The 21,289-nt window shown below is 32.4% G+C and overlaps 1 pseudogene; it reads right to left on the bottom strand.

Annotated features, from left to right (window-relative positions):
• Positions 1–1,553: 1,553 nt before the first annotated feature.
• LOC143593827 (protein JINGUBANG pseudogene) lies at positions 1,554–3,440 on the bottom strand (annotated as a pseudogene).
• Positions 3,441–21,289: the final 17,849 nt, after the last annotated feature.

Here is a 21,289-nt window from a genome sequence, read left to right as displayed (position 1 = left end):
CACCGATTGATGGTGTTACTTATGTTCCCAAATACATTAGTTATCGACCTTAATCATCCTTTATACCGTATTCTTAAGTTTTTTATTTAAGGGTTTGTAAAAGAAAAAAAAAATTATTTTTTCATTCTTGAGTTTTTATTTTTTTTTAAGAAAGAGAACGGAAAGAAAAGTTAGTTTTTTTCCTCCAAAACTTTCCAACCAAATATGCCATGATTATGAAGAAAAACTTTATAGCCCATTACAATATTACTAATTTAACATATCTCAATTCTATTTTCCATGTTGTTATGAGGACATAATTGTAAAGTTACAATTTTTTTTCTTTTCTTTTCTTTTATTTTAACTCGAGAAGGTCTTTTAAGTATATAATTACTTTTCTTTTTTTCCCCTATCCAATCTTATCATTTCTTTTTCTTGTATTTTAAACACGCTAATGCAGTGTAAGACCGTCCATAACCGTTAAATAATTATCTGCTTTTAGTAATTTTCTCCTATAATTTGAAATTATATACATTCTTGTTTAGTGATTTAAAAATGTATAACATACATTTCTATTCAATATCTGCATTAGATGTTCATATTGTTATTGGTATGAAAATAATTATATGTGTAACTAGGGCCGTCCAAATCGCTCGTCGCTCGCTCGAAAATTGTTCGAAAAATGCTCGCTCGTTTTTTCGCTCTATTGAAAACGAGCCGCTCTACTCGGTTCGATTTGTAAACGAGCCAAGCAACGAGCAAAGGCCTGCTCGGTTCGGTTCGGCTCGAATATTTTTAATTTATTTTATATATAATTTTATATGAAAAAATATATAAATATATAAACAAAATACATAAATTAGCTTACAATTATTTTTACCCATTTAAAATTTTCATATTCCGTCAACTTTATTGTTTTATTTGTTCGATTCAAGTTTTTGGAATACTAGAAGTTTGTTTATATTATCATATATCTCACTTCAAACTTATTTTTAATAAAAATTTACAATATATTACACGTTTTCTAAAAAGTACTAATTTATTCATAAAATATATTGTTTACAACCTTCAAGTTTGTTTATTATTGAAAATTTTAAAGTGAAAAAGAAATAAATAATGCTCGAAATCGCTCGATGTTCGATCGACAAATGCCCGATTCGATTTTGGCTCGTTTCAGTTTTCGCTCGGTTCGAATTTCAACCGTTCGGTTCGGTTCGATTGGAAACGAGCCAAGCAACGAGCAAGCCTTCGCTCGGTTCGGCTCGGCTCGTGAACAGCCCTATGTGTAACCATGTATACAATAAAAGAAGCCTTTACATTGTTTTGGAATACTAGTCATTTCACTCTATTTGAATAAATTGTTAATAAAAAGATCAAAAACTAATAAGGCATTAACAATAGATGTGTATTAGTTATCCATGTAAATATGTACTAATAAGTAATAAGTGAACAATATAATACGTTTGTAAAAGTAAATACTTTTGACTAATAAATTGTAACAAACGGAAAAAATGAAATAACTTCCAATATGTATATCTATTTTCTACATATGTTAAATAGATACTTTACGTCTCATATCAGTCACTAACCCATCACCCATGCATGGCTATGCTTACACCTATACAATCACCACATCAATCCATCGCATATATACCCATCATTCGAATACTCCAAATCCAATTTATTTCATCCATAAAATTTTCAACATTTTGGACCTCTTTAGGAAAGGTGGTCACCACAAATGGGACCCACATGCCGCGTGTACTTCACGACGGTTCTAACACTCGCCATAGCTTCACCGACTTATCCAAACTACCACTATACACCACCCATTCTCGACCACCACCATAGTCCTGGTTCAAGTTCAGATTCTCCTGAACTGTCAAACATTTGACCGGTCCACTATGACCAGTCAAAACTAACAGACACGAATGGAAGCCCCCAGCTTCCCATCTCCACACACAAATACTTTTATCTGCGGACCCACTAAACAACAACCGCCCCGCGGAAGCTAGACAAAGCACCGCTTGCTTATGCCCTCGCATAACCCCGCCGTGAACCAACACGTGCTTCCGCCGTTCCCAAAAGTTGACCAACCCGTCCGAAGACCCAGCGTACACGACGGCATCACCAACATTAACCGCCACCGACGTCACGGCCGTCTCTTGATTCAACAACGTGTAAACCAAAATATGCTTCGTATCATTCTTAACCAACTCCTTCCTCCACACCTTCACTGAGCCGTCAGCCGAACCGGTAAAAACCAAGCCGTCGAACCCGACAACTACCGCATTAACCGAGTCATCATGGGCTTTAACATATTCCAAACATTTGGAATCCGAAAGCCTCCAAACTCTCAATGTTTTGTCCCATGAACCCGAATATAATATCCCATGTTGTTCATCCAAACTCATGCATGACACAACATCGTAATGCTTAATCCATGGAACATTACGATGGCGTCGTACTTCGACGTAATTATTCGGGTTCATAGAACATTTGATGAAGTCTCGAGTAGTCGGTAAACTACCTACCCGTTTATGCGCCTTCTTATTCGAATTATTCGAGTCCGAATACTTCCATACCCGGATTTTACCGTCTTGGTGACCCGTAAATATCTTCTCACCGCAAATAATAATCGATTTCACCAACCCGCTACTGGATTTAAACCCGGAAAACTCGGCTAAATCCTTCCATACCCGAATGTTTCTTGAATCCGAACCCGCGTATAACAAGCTTCCAGATGAAGCTAATGAATAGACATGCCCTTCTTCTCGTACCAACGACCCGATTAACCCGCTTGCCGAGAGGTTACCTACAAGAATGGGAAATTAAACATATATACCGCAATATTCAGAGACGGATCTAGAAGAAAAATCCAGAGGTATTAAATAAACTTCGGACCTATGGGTATCTTAATATTTGCTCACAGACCAGTATCGATACATAAAACAATTAAAATAAAAAAATCATATTAATTTTGTACTTCGTCAAGAAAGTTGAGATTCAGAGGTATTAAAAAAAACTTTTTGGACCTATGGGTATCCTAATATCCGCTTAGAGGTATCGATGCACAAAAAAATGAAAAGAAAAAAATTACACTAATTGTGTACTTCGTCAAGAAAGTTGAGGGTTACACTAGCACCACACCTGACAATATTACAATATGTAAATATATTAGAGTTTATTTTGTTGTATCATATATTACCGTGTGAATTAAACAAAGAGAAGTTCCATGGGGACTTCGAAAACGGGGACATGAAGTAATTAGCAGGAGATGAGTATGGAGACATGGAAGGGCTTGGAACCGTGCTACGGCGGTCATGTGAACTGGTCCCGATGACTTCTAGTTGTTGTTCTTGATTAGAAGTCGACGGCGAACTGATTGGCTCGGGGCTGTGTAAAAGTACCCCGAGCTTGGTTCTCCGTAAGGGAAGGTTATCGGTTTTGTGGTTCGACATGTTTGACCAATGTGATTCGGGTATAGTATTTTGTTGGTAAAGAGAAAGATAGATACAGTTGGAAGTGGAAATTGATGGGAAGAGAAGAAAAATAAGGCATTTATAGCACCTTCTATCAAAGGTGGCTTGAATAATACCCCGCGTTTGCGTGTTTAAATTATGGTTTCCAAAGTTTCAAAAAAAAGGTTTTTGTTGTATTTTCGTTGACATTTTGGTAAATTATAACAACGTTCATGTGTTAATATTTATATAATAATAGTTTTTATCCCTGTATTATGAGGTTATTTATATTACTTGTTTTTAATATTTATTTATTTTTAAAATTTTTATTTTTTTTATTGTATGAAAGGTAATAATATTATTATGGTTTGATGATAAATTGTTTCACAAATATATGAGATGTTATAACTCGGTTTAAAAGGTATATGGGTTTGATGAGCCCCAAGACCCGTTTATTTTTTTTTTCTACGGGAGTTGGTTTATATTATTGTTTTTAATATTTATTTATTTTTTGAACTTTTATTTTTTTATTGTATTAAAGTCAATAATATATTTATGTTTTGATAATAAATTGTTTCACAAATAAATGAGATGTTATAACCCGATTTAAAAGTTATATGGGTTTGATAAGACCCAAGACCTGTTTATATTTTTTACTATAAAATCGGTTTTTTAATTAAAAATTATATACATCTTTTTTTAAATAAATCAGATATTAGTATATCCCTACTTTATAGGACTTTTATATCAAATATTTGGTGAGATTAGTTTTTAATTTAATGAGATGTTATAATCCGTTAAAGAAATATCTGGGTTTGATGAGACTTATACCCGTGAATTCGGGTCAAATGCTTGAGAAGCTTCCATTTAAAAATCAAGCAAATCTGGTGACTCCAAAAAAATAGGGAGCGATCACATCACGACACGTGGGATTTTTATGCTTTCGTTTATATATATTATAGATATAGATATACATCTATCTTTTTTTAGAAATTATATATAGTCACTCGTACATATCACATATGGCTATTATTACTTATTTACACTACTACACTAGTGAACGTCATAATTTATCTTAAACTTTCACTAAATAACCAATGTACTTTTATTTTCCTATTGAAAAAAAAAATACATACACAAAAACCCTTAGATAAGTACCTTTTACGTATATGTGATGAATGGGTGGATACACTTTATAGTCCACTTGCATTCCTAACGTTCTACAAAAGCCTCTATTTTTACTAATATTTTTTTAATTAATAAACATAAGTACATATTTAGAAAAACATTAATATAAGAAACAGAAACTCGAAATTTAATCACAAATTATTATATTTTGTATACTGCTACTCAAAAAGAAATATATATATATATATATATTTTATCCATATATATATATTAAAACAATTGAGTTTTATTAACTCTATTGTTTCCATATATAACAATCACTTCTATGATTTTTTTAACAATTAAATAATTCAAAAATTAATTAAATTAATCAATAAACCACAATTAATTCACATACTAAGATATTTAAATTATCTATAAACTAGCTTCTAACTATAACCGAAAATTTTAATATTCAAATTTAAATTTCAAACTTAAACCGAAACTAACACAATGAATGTTCAATTTTAATATTCAAATTTAGACCAAAACTAACAACATAATTAATTCATATCCTTACTAAATGTATTTACTCTAAATCTAAATCATCTATAAATAAAAACCGTGTAATAACTATTGTCAAACCCTCAAGTATTAGATGTCCAATTTTTAAAATTTCAAATTTCCACTACTTATTTGACTTCATCTTATACTTCGAAAACTATTTCAACAATCATTTCAATAAATTCTGTATTCCATATTCATTTGTTTATATCATCATTTTCACTCTTCTAAAGCTGTTATAATTTATAACTACAACTTTGTATTTAAATTTCTATCGTTTGTTATTGTTTGTTAGTGAAATTCACATATTAATTTAATTATGGTGTCCTTATTTGGTCTTTTAGTTGTTATGCAGGCAGGTTATCTTGAGAATTGGATGTATGCAAACTAGTTAAGTGAATGATTCATGTTAAAATTCCGTATTGTCAGTTCTACTTAAATATATTTATTTTGTTCTTATTGTTGGTGTACCTTGAATGAAACTTAATTATTTGAATTGCTGGTATTATTTTCAGTTCATCTTATATATAGATTTATTTTTGTTTTTAAGAACCGAATTTGATCATTCTTTTTTATTTTTAATATTCTTCGATCTCAATAAACTTTACATCTTTTATATTTGACCAATTTTTAATTAGGCATAAATGTCAAGAATTACCGATTTGTTTAAATTGTTCCGGCCAAATTAAAAAATAAACTAATACTAAATAGAAAATAAAAACTTTCCATATTTTATATTTGACCAAATTTTAAATAGGCATAAATGTCAAGATTAATGTGTAAAATTGAAAAAAGAGTTATCTAATGAATTAATTGTTAAATAAGGTAATGATGCTAAAGTGTTGACAATAATTTCGTGATAATTAAAAAAATAATAGCATATTGTTTAGTTATTGAATTTTCAAAAAAATGTAAAGTGTTTTATAATAATATTTCCATTTATTTATTTTTGTTTTCACAAAACCGAAATTGACTACTTTTACAACAATCTTTTGTAGTTCTTAATAGTATTCAATGTCATTAAACTTTCCATCTTTTATATTTAACCAATTTTTAATTACGCATAAATGTCAAGATTAATGTATACAGTTGAAAAAAGAATTATATAATGAAATTGATTTTAAATAAAGTAATGATGTTAAAGAGTTAGAAACATAAATTACTGCAGATTGCAATCACTTTATGTCACACCCTCAAAATCCACTAACGGAGTTTTACCGTCAGAGGGTGTGAACTAACAGGATCGGAATCATTAGTTATAATCAAACACCATAAATAAAGTTTTCAAACCACGAAACATTAAGTTTAAATAAGCGCGGAAGCGTAAATCATAAACCAAGTGTTGCGTCACGCAGGACGACTTAAAAACCCAATTAATAAAAGTTTAAAACAAGTTTTTCAAAACGATGATATTCAATGAATGCATGTTCCTATACCGCGCGCCCGCCTCGGCTACCTGAGAATAACATACTAAAAGTGTCAACACAGGGTTGGTGAGTTCACATATATAAATAAAGGAAAATGTTTGCGTTTAAGTGTTTGCGTTTGCGTTACCAGATAATGTTAACTCAATTATATATCAATAGGTAGCTAGCCTATAAAACAAGTATTACTAAGTGTTCGACACCGAAGCTGACTGTTTATCAATTGCCTTGCCACCATGACTACCACGACCATGGAAAACGTGTTAGCCAAGATTACACCCACTCGACCTACAGTCGAGTTTAGAGTTGGGTGGGGTTTGTCAAACCCAGTAGTACTACTCAACAGTGACTCGCTATTATACAAATACTAAACGGTTCGATGTTATGAATGACTTTAGTTGGTTTGTTTGCCACTTAGCCTTACAAGTGATATATAACCAATAACAAAATCTAACGTGTTTGGAGTATGTTATCTCCCCCAAGTAAAAAGCGTTTAAAAGAGTAAAAGGGGAACGTGAAACTCACTGTTTGCGAAGAATTCAAAAATAAGTCAACCGAGAGATGTGAGTCACAGAAAATCCTTACTAGCGCTCTAAAACAAGAATGAGATTTTCTAAGTATTGGAACTATTATTGAGTCTCTAGACTCGGCACATAATACCTATGCATGAGATACGTTTCGTGTTTCGTTTGTGAATTATGTGTGACTCGACAAACACATTGGTGACACGTTACATGTGTAAACAACTACATAAGTATCAAGTACTAACATTGTACATTACTAGTAATTATTCCCCACAAGGGCAATTTAGTCAAAAACATAGCAAATATCGCTCAACAAACAAGTTTCATGTATTTTCACATAGTTCAGCAGCTAGTTTTATCAAGACAGAATTCTACTTGGAAAGATTACTCAATTCAACAGATCATAACATATCAATTAATTTACCAAAAATCGTCACAGAAGCACACGTGAGTTAGGTTTCCAGAAATATTTTTATTGTATTTTTATTCCACATATTTTTCTCAAAAAGACCAAAACATTACAGTAAACTCACGGCAGTCAAAATCGTGCGCAACAGAATGATATTTGTTATTCCCGTTAAATGGTAAATTCAATTAATGCAAGACCAATTTTGTTAGATTCTTAACTCAATATTTTAACTTCCAGAAGTGGAACTAACCCATTTGGTCTTGTATTTTATGAGATATGATAATTTCAAAACATCCTAACAGCAGACCCCACAATTCAGACTTGCACTACGTTTTTGTAAAATAATAAAAGTTAACTTTTACACGTCCAAAAATTACAAACTTGGACTTTTTAGAAACTAGACTCAACCTAGTATACTGTAGTGTTAATAATTTTGACCAAATACCACATTAACATTCAGTTACAGTCGTCTAAACATAAATTTAACAATCTGTTCAGTACCAGTTTACATCAAAACTCAACATAACAACAATCTATGAATCATAATCCATGCATATAACACTCTAGACACAAGATTAACCAACCATGCATATCAATCTCACATTACACACATAGTTAGGGTTTTTCTTGAAAGTTTAAAATCAAAGAACAAGTGATTAACAAGCAACAATAACACAACTGGTTATCAATTTCATTAGCAATTCATCATCAAGCATATAATCAAACCCTAACTCATCTTAATCATCAATTTCAAGAATTAGGGTTTTGATTAACCCGTTCAATATCAAAATTAAACACATAGAATGCATAGAGTAGTTGTTAATTACCTATCTAGCACCTTAATTCTTCAACAAAACTTGAAAATCCTTGTATGTATGTATGTGTGTGTGATGTGACGGCAGCCAAGGGAGAGGGAGAGGGGGGGGGGGGGGGGGGGCGATCGGTTGTGAGGGAGAGGGAGGGAGGTTAGGGTTTTTGTTAATATTAAATATTAACTTGTTACACTTAAGTCCCTCTACTTCTTGTTATTCAATATCTAGTATAATTAATAACCCTTGTCTCTTGTGTTTAGTATTTCACATACTTATCAAGTAACATATAGATTATAACACATACTTATCAAGTATTTATTGTTTTGATATTTGTCGTTTGTTCACCAATGGTTTGAGTCGACTCGTGTGCGTTTCGGAGCAATCCCGAAAGACTACATGTGTAGTGATTGTCATGCGTCATTTAAAACCCTAGTTTAAATGTAATGAGATGTGCGTTATAGATCAAGTGATCTTAAGTTTGAATTGACGGAGTTTGGATTAACGGAGTTAACCTGAAATTGACGAGTGTCACACTTTAATTAGATTTTAATCAGGAAATGACCTCTATGTAATAAAATTAAAATTAGCCGGTTTAAATTTTAATTATCTATATATTATTTCAATTAACTTAATTAGTGAAATTAGTAGAATAAAAATTTATTACTTCGATTTAACTTAATACATTTAACTAAAAAGTGTTTGAATCGAAATAAAAAAATGTTTAATTACAAAATAAATAATAATAAAATATACCTTTATTTATTTATTAATGTTGAAATGAAACTCATAATACATTGAGACTTTAATTGTATATTTAATCAAGTTGCTATAGTTTATTTTGTTTTGTAGATTGTGAAGCAAAATGATTTTTATTTGTGAAATGTCGAAGAAGTTGATAATGGGCTAATATGATTATAACATGTTCATGCCTTCGTTTGGTTTTTTAATTTAGGTGTATAGTAAGTTTGTGTAAGTATTAACTTTTTATTAAATGCTTAATATTTTGGTTACAAACTTATGTTAACTATTTTTGTTGGTTTAAAATGTTAGTTATGAAAGTTATGGTTGTTTATATGCTTTCAACCCATGTCTAACATGGGCCACTATTCTAAAAATATATTGTTGGGTTAGATACTTTTACATAAATGAATTTCTGATCATTTATGTCGATTCAAGTTACCCGATGGTCTACTTATCCAGTAGGGTAAGTTGTGTTATTGATGTTTCATATGTAATATTTTTAATTTCCATGTCTTTAATATATTTATGAACACCAAATATGAATAACCTATAATTGTCACTAAAGTTAATAGTATTTGGTTTCCCAGTTTTTTAATTTTCAGTTTTATGTATTAAAATCATTCATTAAGTCATCAAAATTGAAACATCATGCTCTATAAAATTCTGTTTTTATATTTATGTTGTTCATCGTTTTCATATGCTAACCATATTATATTATGTTATGTTATGTTATGTTATGTTATGTTATGTTATATTATATTATATTATCTTATATTATATTATATTATAGATTTGTTAAAAATTAAAGAAAACGGAATTTTTGGGGTCAATCAACGTCTTCCAATAAAAGGAGTTATTCAAACGGTTAGTCATTTTAATATTTTTTTAGTTACCCTTTAAATGTTTTTTAAGAATGCCTTTTTTTTAAAACGTGCAACTTCAACACCAAAAGAACTACTTATTAGCATTTTGACCGGTAACATTTTATTTTAAACGTGTTAATACACTATATTGTATTAAAATAATTTTTTTATTAACTAAATTATAGTAAATAAAAAATTAATATGTTATTAACTAAAAATTAGGCACTTGTAACAGAAACTTATAAACGATTTTTAATATATTTATTATTAACTACATTATACCTTTTTGATAACACAAAGTTTTAATAACACTGAATGTATGTTTACACATTTATTTTTTCTCTTTTCTTTTTTAAAAATGATATAAAATATAATTTTCAGTTATCCAATACTATTTTATTTTCTTAAAAACCAATTAAAATATGTGTTTTAATTAAGATGTGTATACGAATCAATTTATGTTAATTAGAGGCGCAAAGATATTTCTCCATTATTTTTTTTTACTTATATTTGGTTTACTCAATTTATATTGTTTCCAAACTTAGCAACAAAATTCACAAATTTAGTTGTGGTCTATATAAAAAAACAGTTTTTTGGTTTTTAAGTAAGATCATACCAATTATTTTTTTATATTTTAATTTGAATTAAAACTTTCATAAACACATTATGTTAAATAAAATCAAAAAGACCGAAATTATTTTGACTCATAGATTGGTTTTAAAAGTCGGTGTGCCAATAATGTTGATAAGCAATATGGATCAGAATAACGGTTTGTGTAATGAAATTAAATTGCGAGTAATTAATTTGGGTAAGCGTTTTGTTGAAGTAAAAGTTATTTCAGGTACTAATACTGGTTATCGCACTTATATAATTCGTTGTGGTCTAACACCTTCAGATAAGAAACTTTCGTTTAAATTGAAGAGAATATAGTTTTTCCAGTTGTAGTCTGTTTTACAATGAACATTAACAAAAGTCAAGGTCAATCTCTAGCAAAAGTTGACATATATCTCAAATACCCGGTGTTTACATATAGACAACTCTATGTAGCTTTATCAAGAGCGAAGAGTGGTGTTAAAATTCTTAATTAAACAAGGAAGACAAAGTTACAAATAAAGAATAAATATGGTTTATAAGGAAGTATTTTTTGTAGCTTATAAATTTTACATTTTTAACCTTTGATTATGTTTTCAAAGATTGTAATTTGAATGTTATTTGGGTTTATCTTTGTGTTTCACAATCATTCGTTTTCGTACCAATATCATTTACAACTTTAAGTATGTTGGCGTCCCGAATAACATATAACAACTTATGTTGTCCTTTCAAATAACATGTGTTTGTTCGAAAATATCAATATTTCCACCCGTGTCGTACACGGGTTAATAACCTAGTATACCACTATACATTTATCACTTATCAAACGAAACTCTTGCCACATATGTTAAAAGATGAAAGAAAAATTAAATGGTTGAAATGGTTTATAGGAGAGAGAAATATTTTTGGGTTTCTAGGTGTTCCGGTTCCGCCATTTCAAATGGCGGAACCCACAATGGTTGCAGAGCGTGTCATGTGACAATCGTCAATTTCAGGTTAACTCCGTTAACTCAACTCCGTCAATTCAAACTTAAAGATCACTGAATCTATAACGCACACTTCATTACATTTAAACTAGGGTTTAAATGACGCTTAACACTTACTACATGTGTAGTCTTTCGGGAATTGCACCGAAACGCAAACGAGTTGACGCAAACGATTGGTGAATAAACGAAAAACGTCAAAACAATAATTATGTGATAATTATGTGTTAGACTTATGTGTTATGTGATAACATAGTATAAAACGCTAACTCAAGATGCAAACTAGTTAATTTAGGCTAGAAAAGTACAAGTTAGAAGTTGAGGGACCAAAGTGTAATATATTATTATTAACAATATTAAAACCCTAACCTCCTTCTCTCCCTCACAAACCCGATCGGCCAGCCCCTTTCTCCCCTCCCTCTTGCGACGGCAGCCTCACACACACACATATCACACTCGTTTAAGCTTGATTCTTCATAATCGGAGCATCCTACACTCGTTTCTAAGCACCCCTCACGTTTCCCTTGGTTTATTTCTGCGTTTTAAGGTATAAATATGAAACCCTAACTATTGAATATCATATTAAGTGTTCTTATGATTGATTATTGCTAGAGGATGATTGATTATGTATTGGTTGTTGATATTGAGGATCATATGTGATTTTGAACGGTGAAAGATTGATGAATCGTTGATTGTTTGTAAACCCTAGAGGGTTGCTACTGATTTTCTATGATTAATTATGTGTATTACATGTTTTGGGTTATGTCGTATGCTTAGGATGCATGTTAGATGATTGTTTAGGCTTGCTGAGTTTTTGACAGTAGTGATTGTTAAGATTGAATGATGTGTAACTTGTTGAATATAAAAGCAAACTGAGAAAATTATGAGTCTACAAGGTAGTACTCTGAGTCTAGTTTTCAGAAAGTCCAACCACGCCAAATTTGGAGGTGTTTTGGTTGGTCAAACGATTTAATTGTGATTAAAGGTCAAAACTAGTACTGGACAGATTGTAAGTTATGTTTAGACGACTGTAAATAAATGTTAATGTGGAAATTGGTTGAGGTTGTTAACACTACAGGGTACTTTGTTGAGTCTAGTTTTTATAGAGTCCAAGTTTGTAATTTTTGGACGAGTAAAAGTTAATCTTTATGATTTTACAAAACTGAAGTGCGAATCTGAATTGTGAGACCTGCTGTTAGGTTGTTTTGTAATTAGCATATCTCATGAACTACGAGACCAATTGGGTTGGTTCCACTTCTGGAAGTTGACTTGTTGAGTTAGGAACCTAACCCAAGTGGTCTTGCATTTACTGGATTTTTCGTTTAACGGAAATTTCAAATAACTTTCTGTTGCGCATGAATTTGACTGTTATGAGTTTGCTGTAATGATTTGATGATTGTGAGAAACCTATGTGGAATAAAAATATAATAAAATATGTTCTGGAAACCTAAGACATATATGCTTTTGTGATGATTTTTGGTAAATTTATTGTGATGCTATGATCGGTGAGATAGACTAGTTTTTCAAGTAGAATTCTGTCGTTAAGAAACTAGTTGCTGAGTTTTGTGAAAGTTGCATGAAACAACGTGATTGCCAATTTATTATCGTGTTTTGACCAAATTGCCCTTGAGGGGAATGATTGCTAATTAATTGTCGTGTTTTGACCAAAATTCCCTTGCGGGGAATAATTGCTAGTTAATTGTTATGTGTTGACCAAATTGCCCTTACAGGGAGTAATTGCTAGTGATGTACTTAATGAATACATGACACGTAAATAATTGCTTACACATGTAACGTATCACAAATACATTTGTTAAAGTCACACACGATTCACAAACGAAACACGAAACATGTTATGTGCATAGGTATTATGTGCCGGGTCTAGAGACTCGATAATATTCCGACACTTAGAAAAATCTCTTTATTGTTTTAGAACGCTAGAGAGAGTTTTTCTGTGACGCGCATCTTGGTGAATTATTTTGGGAATACTTCGCAAACAGTGAGTTTCACTTTCCCCTTTTAAACTTTTTAAACGCTTTTCACTTGGGGGAGATAACATACTCCGAAAACGCATTTAAGATTTTGTTAATATAGATTTTATATCACTTGTAAAGACTAAGTGGCAAACGCGTTAACTAAAGTCCTTCATTCACATCGAACCGTTTAATATTGGATAATAGCGAGTCATTGTTGAGTAGTACTACTGGGTTTGACAAACCCCACCCAACGCTAAACTCGGCTGGAGGTCGAGTGGGTGTAATCTTGGCTAAACACATACCATGGTCGGGATAGACCTGGTGGCAAGGCAAATGATAAACAGTCAGCTTCGGTGTCGAACACTTAGTGATACTTGTTTTATAGGCTAGCTACCTATAGATATATAATTGACATAACACTATCTGGTAACGCAAAACGCTGTAACGCAAAACGCTGTAACGCAAAACGCTGTAACGCAAAACGCTGAACGCTTTATTTTATATAAACTGTGAACTCACCAACCTTGTGTTGACACTTTTAGTATGTTATTCTCAGGTAGCCGAGGCGGGCACGCGGTTTAGGATCATGCATTGCTTGAAACACTTTTAATTATGCAAACTTATTTTAAACTGTTATCATTGGGTTTTTAAGTCGTCCTGCGTGATGCAACATCGGTTTCTATGGTTTTACGCTTCCGCACTTATTTTCATTTAAACGTTTTTATGGTTTGATTATAACTAATGATTCCGATCCTGTTAGTTCACACCCTCTGACGGTAAAACTCCGTTAGTGGATTTTGAGGGTGTGACATGTCAGAAGTTGTCTGGTGAGCTGGAGGTTTTTTGAGTGTTCCGCCATTTCAAATGGCGGGAGTGACATTTTTTCCATGTGTTCCGCCATTTCAAATGACGGAACCCCACTTTTATCCTTTTATAGCCTAACCCTATACATTTGTTTCACTTCAAATGACGGAAGTGAATAGTAATTTTCCTGACATATGACACAGACTTTTCTCTCTCCTTTTGACCATTCTATTCACTTCCGCCATTTCAAATGGCAGAAGTGAATAGTACTGACATGTAACATACACAGTGACAAGACTTGTCTCTTCCTTTTAACCATAAATAATGATACTTATTATAATAAAATATTTATTATATATTTATTATATAAAGTAAACAAGTTAATAAAGAAATTAAAAAAATAAATTATCTATGAAATATTTAAACTATACTTTTTTAAATTATTCATGATATTTATTATAAAATATTTAAATTATACCTTTTTAATTACTTATAAAATAAAAACTAAAACAATATTAAAAAAACTTTGGTTCTATTGTTATTAGAAAAAATTAAAAGAAAAGGAAAAGTATTAAAATTTAAAATTATTTTTTTCTTTTAAAAAATATGCTTGTCGTATTTTTCTTTTAGCATTTTGGTTTTCTTTAATTGGTTTTCTTTGAGTACTTGCCATAGTTTTCTTTAAAAAATTTATATCTTTTCTTTAAAAAAAAACTTTGGTTTTAATACTTTTATTTTTCTTTTTCTTTAGTCTGATAAAACCAAAGTTTTTTTTAACAATTTTTTAGTTTTTACTTCATAAGTAATTACAAAAGTATAATTTAAATATTTTATAATAAATATCATAAGTAATTTAAAAAGTATAAGTTAAATATTTCATTGGTAATTTATTTTTTCAATTTCTTTCTTAATTTGTTTACTTTATATAATAAATATCATTATTTATGGTCAAAAGGTAGAGACAAATCTTTTCAATGTATGTCACATGTCAGTATTATTCACTTTCGCCATTTGAAATGGCGGAAGTGAATAATATGGTCAAAAGGAGAGAGAAAAGTCTTGTCAAATCTGTGTCATATGTCAGGAATATTACTATTCACTTCAGCCATTTCAAATGGCAGAACACCCGAAAAACCTCCAGGTCACCAGACAACTTCTGACGCACTCTGCAACCATTGTGGGTTCCGCCATTTGAAATGGCGGAACAATTAAAAACCCAAAAATATTTTCTCTCTCCTATCAACCATTTCAACCATTTAATTTTTCCTATTTCTAAAAATTTTTCGTTAAAAGATAAACTGGTCATCAAATATAGTATAGTTGTATTATGACTTTAAATATAAATTTATTACTATATAAAAGTATATAACAAACAGTACAAATAGCTACTTTTGTTATTGATGACGATGAGGTGTTATGACCTCAGCCTGACATCTAAAAGGATTTGACTTTCTATTTGCATTAATATTGACTTTGTATTTTGTCAATGTTTGGTTTTAGCATTAAATTATGAGGACTTCTCTAAAGCAAGTCTCTCAGGGCGCTGCCGTTGCGATCTTACGTTCATATTATGGATGAGGTTAAAACTGTTTTTGACTAGTGAGGATATGGTATCGAGTATAGACACGTTGTCCTAGTTCATGCAAAAATCCTCTACACGTAACTCATTAATTATTGAATGATTTCACGTGTTCCTTTTATTTTTGTTATTTTTGTCTTCTTCTTATAAACGATTTACAATCCTTTAGCTAATGCACTATATCCTATATTCTGTATTCACCTCATATTTTCTTTCACCCTTTAACTCTCTATCATGCAACTTATGTTATACTTCATTCTTCATACATCATTTCATTTATATACACTATTTAAATACAAAAATATATAAATAGAAAAAAATGAAAAGAAAAAAAAACAACGACTGGGTAGTGTGTGTGCGTGGACTAGGTTGATGGGAGCCCGTCACTAGTGGTCCACTCCGTAGGGGGGCAGTATTTACGCGAGGCCACCAGTGCCACCTCAGTACCACTAGTGATGCTCAATGGTATATACTGATATACCCCATAACCTTATGTTATTGTTATTGAAATTAAATTTCGAAAACATGATTTTAGATTAAATGTAATCAGTACGACACTTGTTGTAGTTTGTTAACTTAATTGAACGAAATCGATGCATAAAACTACGTTGTTTATTAGGGAGTTCAAGATATGGTCATTCTTGTTTTAAACTTGTTTTGATCTTTTAGCGAGTCATCCTTTTATTCCACACTCTTTTCACAACAAAAACGAATGATTTTCACTGACAACAAATTCGTTGCTATTTTATCGGTAAAGGTGGGTACATATGACAATCATTTCGTAATTGGGGCGTGAGCAATGCAAGTTCTGACAGTTGTGTAGAAATGACCAACATCTCGACAAGATTATCAACAACACATAAGGGATTGATAGTAGTAAACTTAACATGACATTTTCATTAATTAATTAGCAAGAAAGTCCTCACGGACAGCTTAGGGATGCTATGTGCCTATGTATGGTGATCACATTACCATATTTCTAGGGGTGTTCTTCGGGTTAATTTTTCGGGTTTTGGGTTTTTCAGGTCGGGTTCTTCGGGTTTCAAATTTAAAATCCAGACCCGAAACCCAACCCAAATCTCTCACAGTTTCTTCGGGTTTGGGTAATTCAAGTTCAGGTTTTTTCAGGTTGGGTTAATCGGGTTTCACGTATCCTAGGAAAAAACCTACATTGTTAAATTTAAAAGTAACATATTTTTCTTTACCCGTAATGTAAATAAATCAATAACAATGCAAAAATAAACCAATAAAACATCCTAAAAAGAGTAAAATTTAACAAAGTTCAATTATAAATAGACACAAGACCGACATAATCATCTCCAGTATGTCATGATTAGGGTGTTGAATTATAGTTGCTTTTAATCATAAATTGAAACATTAATAAACAATGAACAACCGATTCATAATATGTGGAATGAGAACAGTCGATTTAGATCTAATTATGATAACGTCAACGGCTAAGGCATAACCTATAACACCTAAAAATATATATGGTTTTAAAACCCGAATTACTTCGGTTCGGGTTCGGGTTAGCCTTTTCTTGGGTCGGGTTAGTTCGGGACGCGCACGAGTTTTCTCGGGTTGGGTTTCGGGTTTCGGGTAAAAGTGACAACCCTACATATTTCGTTTGTACTACTTTTGTTTGTAAAATATTTGTGTTTTCTGCAAATGTAAAATCTACAAATAATGATAAATATATCATAAATGAAAAGAAAAAAAACTATATAACATACAAATTCAATACAAAATTATTTTTTATATTTTATATAATGTATATGAATTCTTTTAGCTAAGTAGGGACGGTCTTGATTGGTGCCTATCATGAATATTATTATCAGCTTTACAGTTCTTTCATAGTATGCTTGGGCTATGTAATGATCTGTATGGGTTATCTGTTTTTCTTTTACTCTAGCTTTGTTTAATCAATCAAAAGTATGTTTTTATGCATTTTTATTGAGATAACTAGTAATCATAAGGTTTACTTGTTTACGTAGGTTTTCCTGATGTCATTAAGATTAACTCGAGTGGCGGTGACCGTTGTGAGGGCGATGAAACTGAGAATCAAAAGATGGGTGATCAAGTAATGGTAACATATGTTTATGAACTTCATGGGGACTCCGGTGGTGATTGAAGCAAAGGGTTGGGTTATATTTTTATGCATGTATTTTAGTATTTATTACAGATATCACCATACCTATTATATAGATTATTAGAAGTCATATATTACAACATTAGACACGAAGAAAGGGTATCACGTGTCCTGCCTTCAAGCTTAATTAAGTAACATGTTAGGAACTAGGCAAGTATCATGATTATATTAATATCCATATATTTTATATAGGTACTTAAAAAGTTAAAAGATTTGCACTTGCGAATACATATTACACAAAATTATAAGTAGTTGGTTGTGAAAGTGTGTGCAACGCAGCAACGGAGAGTTATTTGACAACTAAAACACGAGACTAAGAGCATTTTCATCTAACCCCTCATAATATGTGAGGGGGTGTTTTTATAATATAGAGAGTGATTTAAAGTGTTGTGAGTAAAGAGTTTTTATATTTTAGAAAATATAATGATTTTTTTTGTATATTTGAAAAACTACTGTTCACACCCACTATAATTTTTTAATATATTTTGAAAGTGGTTGTAAGTAAAAGAAAGAGAAATGGTAATGATAAAGGTATAAAAAAGTATTATTTAATTAAAAATGAGAGATAAAATGTAGGACAAAATGGCAAAACAGGTCCTTTATGTTTTCATGGATTTTCAATAGTCGTCATTTGGCAAACTTAATGACACGAGACGTATTTCATGTTTCAAATTCGGTTCACGTTACGTCCTTTAATACTAACCCAGTTAAATTTTTTCGTTAAATATGGTCATTTGTTTTGCACATGAGGATAGTGTGGTCATTTTACCCCTTTAAGGACTATTTGTGTAACTAGACTAAAGATTTAGTCTTTTAAAAAATACTCATCTCTCTCTCTCTCTCTCTCTCTCATCCCACCGTCATCTCCTCATCATCTCCATTTCTCCTCCAACCACCACCAACCCCAACACCACCAACGCTTATCACCAACAAATCCGGCCCCCACCAGAAAACTCCATCTCTGACAACAGTAACTCCGGCCACCTGACCCCATCATCACCGCTGGCCAGTGGCGGACCCAGGATTTTTTGTCAATGGGGTCCCAATTTTTTCGGTTTACAAAATTTTTCGGGTCGGTCGTTATTCGGGTCGGGTCGAGGCGAGGAACATAATAAAACACGGAACTATGGTGTCATTGGAAACAAGTAAGTAGAAAGAATCTAAATTACAAACTAGATGAAACATATACTTTTAATTCATACCCGAAAAACATGAACGTAATCTATATATATGGTCTTACATAATTGACCAAAACATGAAAAATAACTCTAACACAAATAAATGATTAATTATAATATACATACACAAGGTAAATAATAAAAGAATATGCAAAATCCATGTTAACATTATATATGTTGCATGGTGATAATGACTATATGAGAGAAACTAACAAAAAGCACAAATACCCTAACTGAATAACTAAGACTAGGATATTAAAAAAACAACAAAAGAGGAGTATGATGGGGCTTGAACCTACAACCTCTCACAAGTAAAACAAGGGACTTTCCACTGTACCAGTTCAATGTTAATAGTATGGGTTCCAAGTATTAATTTTTATGGGGTCCTTACAAAATTTAATATACCGTCTCTAAGTAATTTTTAAAAAACATCGGTGTCCCGGGACCCCGATCGGACCTATGTGGGACCGCCCCTGCCGCTGGCTCAATCCTAAACCACCACCACCTGTTGCAAACCGCCGCCACCCACCACTCCACCTCTGCCACCATCACCATCCCCTTCGTATTTCTTCACCCACCACTGTAAGGCCCCGAACCCGGTGACCCTACTTTAGCGTCGGATTTACTCATAAACACAGTTCTTCAAATCAGAGTTTATTAAAACTTTTCGCGGAATATAAAACATCAATCATTTGTTACAAAACATTAAATCTTTTCTTTGATACCATAACACAAAACTTTATATTTAAAACATCTTTACTTCTTTCTTCAGATGCCAGCCGTTCAATCCATGCCGTGTGTCATCCTCATGCTAACTCTATAATCAGCTCACCTGCGTGCATACTAAAAGTCAGCTACGCTGAGTGAGTTCTAGTTAATCGAACGCCATACAATACATACACATACACACATATCCGTAGATACATATCCATACTTCACTAGTTACCCTTCTGTTCTACATACATACTTGCTACCATACATACATACATATCTACAATCACTAACCTCAGTCTACCGAGAGTACGTTCATAGTTCACCGTCTATACCTGTACTCAAGGTCGTGAACACGTACAAGGTTCGCAGTCCTTACCTATGTTCACCATTTATGGTACGTACAAGGATCGCGGTCCTTCCCTATACCATAGTACATCCACAACACGTACAAGGTTCGCAGTCCTTCCCTATGTTGCAACCTAATTCATAGCACGTACGAGGTTCGCAGTCCTCCCCTATGCTACAAAATCAGCACGTATAAGGTTCACAGTCCTTTCCTATGCTGAAATACATCCACAACACGTACAAGGTTCGCAGTCCTTCCCTATGTTGCAACCTAATTCATAGCACGTACGAGGTTCACAGTCCTCCCCTATGCTACAAAATCAGCACGTATAAGGTTCACAGTCCTTTCCTATGCTGAAATACATCCACAACACGTACAAGGTTCGCAGTCCTTCCCTATGTTGCAACCTAATTCATAGCACGTACGAGGTTCGCAGTCCTCCCCTATGCTACAAATACAGCACGTATAAGGTTCACAGTCCTTTCCTATGCTGACGCCTATCTACATTACGTATAAGGTTCGCAGTCCTTATCTACGTTTACATATATCATCTACTTCACGTATAAGGCTCGCAGTCCTTAACTACGCCATCACCAGCCGAGTCTATGTCCGACAGAAGCTAGAGGGATTTGCCATCCTAACTTACTATGTCGAACGTAGAACTCACATGCCATTCGTGTACCTATATACACATACTTACATTATAACATAAGAACACTCTAGGCATTCTTTACCTCATTCATTTAACAACCATACCCCTTGTCGTTACGTGCAATATCCGAAGATCGTTCACGCCCCGACAAGTATTCATTTGAAATATTCATACATCTTCGATATATAATATTCGTACCTTTATTTTTAACCTGACCGTACGCGCAATATCCGAAGATCGTTCGCGTACCGACAAACAATCATTCATATCTATCACACATATCACATATGACATACACTTATCACTTAGGATAAATGTATTAACAACACATCGAGTATGCACACAGCCCCGAAAACATAACAAGGAATGGGGCTAGAAACTCACCTGAACTCTGCTTCTTTCTTCTGATAGCTGTAAATCCCTTCTTTAACTG

The sequence above is a fragment of the Bidens hawaiensis genome, unplaced genomic scaffold (assembly GCF_021521415.1).
Source record: "Bidens hawaiensis isolate Kalapana, Puna unplaced genomic scaffold, B.hawaiensis_p1.1 tig00042837_1, whole genome shotgun sequence".
Lineage (NCBI taxonomy): Eukaryota > Viridiplantae > Streptophyta > Magnoliopsida > Asterales > Asteraceae > Bidens > Bidens hawaiensis.
Note: the sequence above shows the minus strand (reverse complement) of the source record. Positions and strands in the feature narration are given on the sequence as shown.